Source organism: Dama dama, chromosome 14 (genome assembly GCF_033118175.1).
Source record: "Dama dama isolate Ldn47 chromosome 14, ASM3311817v1, whole genome shotgun sequence".
In the NCBI taxonomy this organism is placed as follows: domain Eukaryota; kingdom Metazoa; phylum Chordata; class Mammalia; order Artiodactyla; family Cervidae; genus Dama; species Dama dama.
This window is the reverse complement of record NC_083694.1, coordinates 14,686,094-14,697,498: the sequence shown is the minus strand read 5'-3', so window position 1 is coordinate 14,697,498 and position 11,405 is coordinate 14,686,094. Positions and strand designations below refer to the sequence as shown.

General features: G+C 33.2%; 1 non-coding gene across 1 annotated transcript; it reads left to right on the top strand.

Annotated features, from left to right (window-relative positions):
• The first annotated feature begins 8,682 nt into the window (after nt 1-8,682).
• On the top strand, nt 8,683-8,789 carry LOC133069798 (U6 spliceosomal RNA). The gene has a single exon (XR_009696011.1). It is a non-coding gene; the product is annotated as a U6 spliceosomal RNA (small nuclear RNA).
• Nucleotides 8,790-11,405: the final 2,616 nt, after the last annotated feature.

Genomic DNA, 11,405 nt, shown 5'->3' with positions numbered 1-11,405 from the left:
CTGGATTTGAAATAGCTTAACTGGAATTCCATCACATCCACTAGCTCTGTTCCTAGTGGTGCTTTCTAAGGCCCACTTGACTTCACATTCCAGAATGTCTGGCTCTAGGTCAGTGATCACACCATTGTGATTATCTGGGCCGTGAAGATCTTTTTTGTACAGTTCTTCTGTGTCTTCTTGCCACCTTTTCTTAATATCTTCTGCTTCTGTCAGGTCCATACCATTTCTGTCCTTTATCGAACCCATCTTTGCATGAAATGTTCCCTTGGTATCTCTAATTTTCTTGAAGAGATCTCTAGTCTTTCCCATTCTGTTGTTTTCCTCTATTTCTTTGCATTGATCACTGAGGAAGGCTTTCTTATCTCTCCTTGCTATTCTTTGGAACTCTGCATTCAAATGGGAATATCTCTCCTTTTCTCTTTCGCTTTTCACTTCTCTTCTTTTCACAGCTATTTGTAAGGCCTCCTCAGACAACTATTTTGCCTTTTTGCATTTCTTTTCCATGGGGATGGTCTTGATCCCTGTCTCCTGTACAATGTCACGAACCTCCGTCCATAGTTCATCAGGCTCTCTGTCTATCAGATCTAGTCCCTTAAATCTATTTCTCACTTCCACTGTATAGTCATAAGGGATTTGATTTAGGTCATACCTGAATGGTCTAGTGGTTTTCCCTACTTTCTTCAGTTTAAGTGTGTATTTGGCAATAAGGAGTTCATGATCTGAGCCACAGTCAGCTCCCGGTCTTGTTTTTTATTTTTGTGAAATTTATAAATTTTACTTTCAAATATGTAACATAGATGAATTTACATAGAAGATGCATGTAAATCTAATTCATTCCAAAAAATGCATATGCATACACTGAATAACTGATTTCCTCCATTTTTGTACATATATATGATGAAAACATTTAGAATAAAAATTTGGACTTTAGTAAATATAAATAATTAAGTTATAAGTGCTCACATATTTAACATATACATATGTTTTGCATTATTCAAATAAATCAAAATCTGTTGATACTTTAATTCCAGTTCAGGTTGACCTACATTATATGAACATAATTTGGTTTAAAAATGGCTTTTAAAAAATTTTGGCAAGACAAATAAACATTACTGTTTTCACTGAACTGATTTAGTATTGAATTGAATTAATCTTTAAAAAGATCTGGAGTGACTATAGGCAATATGCAAAATTATATTTTGTGGCAACAGGTTTATTTAAGTTTTTAAGTAACTAGTGATGATAGAAGTTATGGTAAGGAAAAATATTGGAATTTTTAAATATCCACTTGTATTATCTCCATTAGGACATGTGTATGGAGAAATAATTTTATCACATAAATATAGAATATATTGTATAAATTAATAAATTAAGAGACCCTCATTGTAATGCAGAAAGTAGAGCCATCTGTATTACCAATTTAAAAATATATATTTATTTCTTTTTGGCTGTTTGTGTCTCTGTTGCTATGTGCAGGCTTTTCTCTAGTCATGGTGAGCAGGGACCACACTCTGTGGTGGGAGGGTCTCTCATTGCTTTGGCTTCTTTGGTTGCAGAGCACAGTCTCTAGAGAGTTTGGGCTTCAGTAGTGGAAGCACGTGGACTCAGTTGTGGTTCCTAAGCTCTAGAGCACGGGCTCGGCAGTTGTGGTGTATGGACTTAATTGCCAGGCAGTGTGCGGGATATTCCTAGACCGGGGATTGAACCTGTGTCTCCTGCATTGGCAGGTGCATTCTTTACCCCCGAGCCACCAGGCGTGCCCCATATTACCACATTTTATAGGATACAATAAATCAATTGGGATAAACTTACATTAAATAACAATTGAAAAATGAGATCTCTTGGAATTATATATTTTGTTTTACAAGGCATTAGCAATTTTAATTACAAATATTTGATATTGACCCAATTTTACACTAATCCCCATGATATTTAGCTTATGAATTAGCAGTGTGCATCCTTTTATGCTGTTTAAATATCACATGCAATTTAACTGTGTGTAAAACTTGGTCCCTCTTGGCAGCATAAAGTAGACTATTAGTGAGAAAAATATTCTTAATTCCTTCAGAATTTCTGCTTTCCCATGTTTGCCAATCAGAGATGCTCAATTTTAAATATTTATCAACATGAAGATCGTACATTATAGATGATTTCTGAGAGAGATTAGATAAAATGTTAAGTAGTATTTAATGGTAATAAATGAGAAGTGGTAAAAGCTGTCCTGCAGACAAAGATCCAATATTCCTGGACCTTCTTAATTTTCATGAATCAAGAAGAAAAAAAAAAAAAAAAAAACAGAGTATTCATTATAGAGTTACTCAATTCCACTAGGGACCCTTCCTCCTTTCTTTTCTTTGCCCTCTTTGTTTTCTCTTTCATTTCAATCTTCTTGTGTTTCCTCATCTTCTTATGTTTCTTCTATTCTGTATTCATATTCCTACTTCTTTTCTTTTCCTCCTCCTCTTTTTTTTCTTTTTTTCCAAGTAATGGCATTAACAAACAGCAAGAGTAAAACAAAACTAACTTAAAAATGAACTATATTTATAAATACATTATTGTATATCTTAACAACAATTAGTGTATTAAAGTGTTTTGCAGGTACGTCTAAATTAGTTGAATAATTATTAATCAAATAACTGCTTTTGTAAGATCTATAATTCTATTATAATGTTGCAAGTAGTTAAGAAACAAATGAAGATTCAAGTAAAGTGAACATCACATAAAATATAAATAACACAAGGCTGTTTTATCTCAAAAATAAAAGGAATCATTATATAAAAAATAATGCTATTGATATACAAGAATGATCATCATGAGATTACTCTTCTGCTCTCATTAATGTTACTTGAAAGTCTTCAATTCACATAACCAATTTCATAATTAGCTTTAATGGTAGTATTAATATTTATATGTAATACCGGGTGTATTCTCAGTTGTGTCCAACTCTTTATGACTCCATGGACTTTAGCCTGCCAGGCTCCTCTACAGGATCCTCTATTCATGGGATTTCCCAGACGAGAATACTGAAGTGGGTTTGCCGTTTCCTATCCAGAGGCTCCTCCTAACCCAGGGATCAAAGCTGTGTCTCTTGCATCTCCTGCATTGGTAAGTGGATTTTTACCACTAGTGCCACCTGGGAAAATCATTTTATATATGATAAATCATAAATATGATTCAGTTAGACTAAAATGATGCTCATTGCAGAAAATAAATCAAAGAAATACTCCTTAACTTTTTGAGACATATAGTCCTGTAAAATTTGTTGAAAAATTGAATTTTGTCTAGGAAATGAAAATGCATTCATTGTATGTGCAGCTTATATTTTATCTGTCATACCTAACACTGTTAAAAATAAATCTTTCTTAACTGAACTGTTGCCTCATATCTGCTTTTGACCTCTGTAGAAAGTATGTCATTTTGGATACTGATTCCTTGCTGACCACAAGTTATTAAAATGGAGTCAATTAATTCAGCTCGGTTCAGTCGCTGAGTCACGTCCGACTCTTTGGCACCCCATAGACAGCAGCACACCAAGCTTCCTTGTCCATCACTAACTCCTGGAGCTTGTTCAAACTCATGTCCATTAATACAGCCCATGGAATTCTCCAGGCCAGAATACTGGAGTGGGTAGCCTTTCTCTTCTCCAAGAGATCTTCCCATCCCAGGGATTGAACCCCTGTCTCCACACTGCAGGCAGATTCTTTACCAGCTGAGTCGCAAGGGAAGCTCAAGAACACTGGAGTGGGTAGCCTAGCCCTTCTCCAGCAGATCTTCTCAACTCAGGAATCGAACTAAGGTCTTCTGCATTGCAGTTGGATTACTTACCAACTGAGCTATTAGGGAAGCCCATTAATTAATTAGCTTATGCCAAATTATTAAACATATTCATTTAATAAATAAGATTATATATATATATATATATTTACTATACTCTACTATGCTATATACTTATAATTGAGTTTAATTTGATTTATGTGTTTAAATTCAATTAACTTGTTTCTTTCCACTCTAATGATATAATGGTCTATCACCAGACCTTGAATATCTGAGTTGTATCTGATATTGCATTAGAATATCTTTCAAGCATATATGCAAAAAAGAAAAAAAAAAGTATTGATATGATTAGAAAAAAAAAACAAAAAAAACCCACAAAGATACCCTGCAGCTAAAAAGCTAATATATTGTCAGAGGATAACAAAAGTATTAGAAAGCATAACAAAATTTTAAAAAGAGATTTTCTTTAAAATATATATGATAAACTAAAGAAGTCCTCCCATCTAGGTAGGATCATAGAATGAACTAAAGAACCCTTAGAAATGGAAAGTGAGAAAAGGGCACAAATTAAAATTTAAAATTTCACAAAACTCGTAGAAAAATATTTAACCTCACTATCATAAAAAATAAAGGTAATTGATTTCCTTTGCTTATGTAAGTTTTTAAAAGACACAGATTTGAGGGAAAAAAAATGGGTTTAGGATTAGAACTATCACAGATTTTCAGCGGATGTGAAAACTGATACAAACTCCTTAGCAAACAATTTTTTAATTCAGCAAAGAACTATATTAGTTTAAGCTGTTTTTTTAAAAAATGCATATTATGGTTCAGACAACTAAAAAGAGATAAAGAATTCTATGACTCAAACAAAATAGAAATACATATTTTTTCACATAGTATGAACATGTGCAATGGTCATGGCAGGTAGTCAGTTCTAATTCATGAGACTATGCAGTGATTGATATCCTCTCCTTTTTTATATCTCTGCCACCATCTCCAAGAGTATTATTGTCACCACACTCAATAACATGGTTTACCACTACGTCTGTACAACAGGAAGAGGAAAAGTAAGAGATTGCATGTCTACTGTGCTAAGGCCAAGATCTAGTCAAAGTAATTATAATTTCCAACTGTATCCAATTGCTACAAACTTAGACATAATAATATAGCTATCTGAAGGTACATGGGTCAAAGGTTTCTCTAACTAGCTTACTAGTTAGCACAACAACTGGAGTAGTGATAGTTTCTTGCTTTCAAGCAATTGTGTGTGAAAGTTACCACATCCAAAAGACTTTCCCGGTCATAGTTCTTAAATTGATGGATTTTTCTCCTATGTTTAATGTTGCCTATGTTCTGCTCAACTTTCTCTGTCGTTGTCAATTAAATAATAATTAATTCCATGCCATCTGAAAACTTACTTTGATCCATGCAGCTGGGCTGACAACCGCTGTATACATAAATAAAAATAATGCAATGCATTTCAAGAAGATTCTGGGTGACAGTTCTCCTACATTTGGTTTCAACAAGTGTCCGCTTTTAGCAGTAAGCAAACGATTGTTTTTTCCTTATACTGACTTTTCAAATTCTGTATTTTCACAAAATTGTTATTTTATGTGGCAGTCAGAACTTTTTTTTTTTTTTAGCAGAACTCTATTTCTTTCCAATTATGTCTGCAAACTGGCATTCTGACTGCTTCCTGTAGAGTTATAGTCTCCATAGACTGCAATCTGCTTTCCAAGTTATCACAGGTGGCAGTTATATCAACTTTTTTCAATGGTGTAAGAAAGATCATAAGTCATCAAGTCTGTGTTCATTGTTTCCTTGCTGTCCAATGCCAAATAGCAAGCTATTGACATATATTTTAAGTTTTGTTTGAGCAACACTCCAATTTCAAAATTCTATTAATACTTTATGTATTATCTAGGTGAAAGGCTAAGCTGCTATAACAAAGATACCACAAAATAGAGTTATTTACATAATAAAGATTTAATTATGTTTTCACCAAAGTCCCATGAAAAGCTGGTGGTGGCTGTAGTAGCCATTGGATCCACGGCAAGCAATAGCCTTGTAATAATGTCCTTTATCCCAAAGATTGTTTACATTATTCAGACAATGAAAAAAGACAAATACATAATCCAAGCAATGAACTTGGTAATATACTCAAGAAGCAAAAGAATAGAAACAATAACAAAAAAAAAAAAAAAAGAAGATAATCAAAATCAAAATAAAAATAATAAAAAAAAGTAATAAAAATCAAAATAAGTAAATCGGGTCTCAGTAGCAGTATGACTAATGATATACAATCACTATTAAAACTCATAACTTACTATGGGGGAAATATTTATTGGTGACTGAATATTCGTATGCCCCTCCATATTTCTTAGCATCTTTGCAGAAATGTTTGCCTATGGCAATAGTTATGACAAATAGGAAAATTAGAAATCATTCCGCTTCATCCATGGAGAAACATTTAGAGGACTATACTTGAAATTGTAATTTGTTTTGCTTCTGGTATATTGGCCATGGAACACTGACCCTGAGATGACAAAGTAGCCAAAAAAAAAAAAAAAAATTCCAAGTGATCCTGATTACTGAGTCATCACATGAATCATTCATGCCATGGAGAGTCATCAGAAATACACCAGACTTTGTAGGTGGTTCAGATGATACAGAATCTGCAAAAGAGGAATTCTAGGTTCAATCCCTGAGTCAGAAGATCTATCTGTGGGTTATGAAGGATTCACATTTTTGTCATACCTGATAAATTTGTGCTGATTCCTAATGTCTTTTTGGTGTTTTGTATATAATCCTCTTTTTCTGTGTTTTTTCTTTGTGTTTTGCTTTTGATTGGACTGATGTTTTACCTTAATTTTTTTCATGTATATTGCTGAACATTTGCATTTATTTTTAAAGGTTATGATAAGAATTTCACATGAATATTGAACCTAATAAAATCTAAAGTATAAATAAATCAGTATTTTAACTATCTTCCTGAACACTTTTGGAGTACCTTAAAATATTTTAATTCTAGTGAATTTTCTACAGATTATATGTTATAGTCTTCTCATATTTTGTTATATTTTAATACTTTACATTATTTTTATGTTTTTTTATGCAGTCAATGATTAGGAAATTTAAAAATTTCCCTAAATTTTTCTTTGGTTACAGTTGATTCTTGCCTATCAGTCAGTCCTTTCTGGTATTATATTCCTTCTTCTTGATGTACAGTCTTTAAATTATCTGTTAGTTAAGGTCATTTGGTAATAAACTCTATCTAGCCATTTTTTTTTCTGAATATATTTATATTTCAACCTCATCCCAAAATAAAATTCCCTGAGGTTAAACCTTTAGGTTAAAAGATATATTCTATCATCATTAAACTTATTTTTCTTTTTGTTTGCTCTATTTTTCTTAATCTCTTATTAGTTTCATTTGGTTTTTTTTATATAAAATTTCCATATATCTGGATCTTTTAAAGATATTTACCTTATCTTTGATGTCCTGAAGTTTCACTGAAATGGTTTTTGTGAACTTTTATTTATTTTGCTTGTATTTACTGAGTTTTCTCAAATCAAAATGAAAATATATGACCGACCTTTATACTTTGATCATTTCTGTTAGCATTTGGCACCATTCTCTTTTCCCTGGGATTCTGATTGGATATATAGTATAAATTATTTCTCTATTCTCCATGTATCAACATTTCTATTGCACTTTTGTTCTCTAGATCTTACATCATTTCTGAGTCATTTCTTCCTATACATGATTTTTCAGGTCTTTCTGCTTGTCTGATATTCTGTGTTTCCCCATTTGGGTTTTTAATTTAGTTTCATTTTGTATGCATATTTTGAGAAGTTTTATTTGATTATTTTCCCTATGACTGATGACCTTTAGAGTCTATTTTTCCTATGCTTCCTATTTTATCCAAACATACACATTCAACTAATCTTCAACAAGAGTGTCAGGTACATACAATGTGAAAATGGTAGTCTCTTCAAAATAAATGGTGCTGAAAAAACTGGATTACCACATGCAGAAGAATGAAATTAAGTTTTTGTCTCATGCCATATACATAAACCAACATAAAATAGATGAACAATTTAAGCATAAGATTTGAAATTATAACACTAAAATGAAACATTGGGTAGATATAGTCATTTTTTCCATGTGAACTATTTTTCCTCATTTTTTTATAGTCTACTTAGTGCTAAACATGCTTCCATTTTTATTTTACTTTGTGGGGAAAGACATTTTGCTTCTCCTTACAACATCTTTATAAACAATCAAATGTTTGACCATAAAATGGAGGACAAAATTTTGAGAGTGGAAATCCGTTTTAAAGAGTTAGCAAATACAGGTTATGCTGAAATATTTTGACAATAATTCAACTACTGCAAGCATGATTAGTGCTCCATTTTTAGTTGCATAGCTTTTTGTTTTAAAGTGTTTAGTGACTATATATTATGAGCATATATCATGCATTGTGGGATGAATTGTAAGTAACATTAAAAAAATCTTGGTCCAAATGCTCCACTCAAAGGACTTGAAAAATAAGGACATGGACGTTAGTAACCATATTACACAATAAAAATGAACAGCATAATTTGACAAAAATAGATAGGAACAACTTGAAATATAGGCTAAATTAGTGAGTTCATATGGACAAAAAAAAAAGACTCACCTTCAAGAGAAATGCAAATAAACACAAAAATAAACAAGTGGGACCTAATTTAACTTAAAGTTTTTGCACAGCAAATGAAATTATAAATAAGGAGAAAAGCAACCTTCAAAATAGGAGAAAGTTATAGCAAATGAAACAACTGACAATAATTAATTTCCAAACTATACAAGTAGCATATGCAACTCAATACCAGTAAAACAAACAACCCAGTCAAAACGTGGGAAAGAGTGTTCACTTCATCAGCACATGTACTGAAATTGAAACAATATAGAGAAGAATAGCATGGCCCCAGAGCAAGGATGACAAGCAAACTTGCAAAGTGTTTCATAATTTAAAAAAAAAAAAGTGGCAAAGTGACTTAAACAGATACTTATTCAAAGAATACATACAAATAGCTAATAAACACATAAAAAGATGCTCAATATTGCTCATTATTAGTGAAATGCAAATCAAAACTACAATAAGGTATCCGTTCACACTAGTCAGAATGGCCATCGTCAAAACTGTCTACAAACAATAAAGGCTGGAGATAGTGTAGAGAAAAGGGAACCCTCTTGCAGTGTTGGTGGGAATGTAAATTGACATAGCCACTATGGAAGACAGTATGGAGATTCCTCAAAAAACTAGGAATAAAACCACCATATGACCCAGCAATCCCATTGCTAGGCATATACCCTTAGGAAACCAAAATTGAAATAGACACATGTACTACACAGTTCTTTGCAGCACTATTTACCATATCTAGGACATGGGAGCAACCTAGATGACCATCAACAGATGAATGGATAAAGAAATGCTGGTATATATATGCCATGGAATATTAACTCGGTCGTGATAAGGAATGCATTTGAGTCAGTTCTAATGAGGTGGATGGACCTAGAGTCTATTACACAGAGTGAAGTAAGTCAGAAAGAGAAAAAAAATATCATATACTAATGCTACTAATGCATATATATGGAATTTGGAAAGATGGTACTGATAAAATTATTTGCAGGGTGGCAATGGATACACAGACTTAAGGACACAGTGTGGAGGAGGGAGGAAGGAGTGGGTGGGATCTATGAAGAGAGTAACATGGAAACATACGTTACCATATTTAAGACAGATAGTCAACGGGAGTTTGCTATTCGACTCGGTGAACTCAAACCAGAGCACTGTAACTACCTAAAGGGGTGGGATGAGGAAGGAGGTTCAAGAGGGAGGGGACATATGTATAACCATGGCTGATTTATGTTGATGCTTGGCAGAAACCAACACAATACTGTAAAGAAATTATCCTTCATTTAAAAATAAATAAATTAAAATTACAAAAAAAAAAAAAAACAGGAAAAAAGCAAGGGTATAACATAAGTCATGCGTTCCTTGGAATTCAGGTGCTATTTAAACAAGTGTTGAACAAAGGAGAAAAAGAACTGCTTTGAGTTAGAAAAGGTTGGAAATGAAATAAACAAAAAAGGTTGGATTTATATGAGGATAAATAAAAGTAAAATCTAATAAATCAGGGAATAATGTTGACTGTAAAGACAGAGCCGTACATGACCTTGAGCAAATGCACAATAGTTGTAGAAAACAAGGAACAATTAAATTAAACATGTGTCAACTGAGTGACTGTTTTGTGCCAAACATTTTACTAGGTTCAGAGTTTAGATTGATGAATGAAAAAATCCATACTCTCTAAAGGGTAGAAATCTAAACCATGAGCTAAAGAAGTAAATCACCAATTACCAAACAGCAGGATAAATGCTTAACACAAATTCAGTAGTTGTTTAGGAGCCAGAGAAGAAAGTGCATACCTCCATAAGTAGGCTTAAGTATATATGATTGTATATTTCTATTTGTGTTAATTTATCGTGCTACAGTTAACATTCAATAACAATTTTTCTAAGGCTTTTGGTATTTGGAGCTTACATTACTTGGGATAACAGAATATCTCAGAATATTTGGCATTACAGTAAGTTTTCAGTGTATACCAAAGATGTAAATGATTTTAAAGAAGAGATACCTGAAAAAAGAGGAGGTTGGAGAACAAAAGGAGGAGAAAGAAAAAGAAAAGAATATGTAGTGCACTCAACAGAGTATAAAATGTAGCTAAAATAAATAGGACCGTGATATTTATTCCTTCCTGATATTCTGTAATAACTCATAATGTTTATTGATAAATTAAATCATTTATCCATGCATACACATGCAGATTGTACATGTGTACATATGAGCATGTTTGTATATGTGCATGCATGTGCCCGCACTGACACTCATGCATATGTAATACTCCATTCATTCATTAGTCTGTTATCAATTTACCAACACATTTAAACATTTATTCATAGAGCTTGTGTTGTATTAGGAGTTTTATATATATTAAAGAAGGCTGAGGGCTGAAGAACTGATGTTTCCAAACTGTGGTGTTGGAGAAGACTCTTGAGAGCCCCTTGGACTGCAAAGCAATCAAACCAGAGTCAATCCTAAAGGAGATCAACCCTGAACATTCATTGGAAGGACTGATACTGAAGCTCCAATACTTTGTCCACCTGATGTGAAGAGCTGACTCATTGGAAATGACCCTGATGCTGCGAAATATTGAAGGCAGGAGGAGAAGGGGACAACAGAGGATGTGATGGTTGGATGGCATCACTGACTCAATGGGCATGAGCTTGAGCAAACTCAGGGAGATGGTGAAAAACAGGGAAGCTGGCTGCAGTTCATGGGGTTAGAAAGAGTTGGATATGACCTAGCAACTGAACAGCAACAAGGAGCTTTCTTTATTTTTTCTAACTTTAATAAGGCATGAATGTATTGACCTTAACGAAAGAGTTAATTATTTCACTAACAAAAGTCATTTATTCTGGAATAGCAGAGAATTGCAATTCGGGACAAGCAAACTCTGGTGACCTATGGTGACAAGTCCTGAGAACAGAGGAAAGGGGCTTCCTTTGCAGCGGCCCCCAACCTT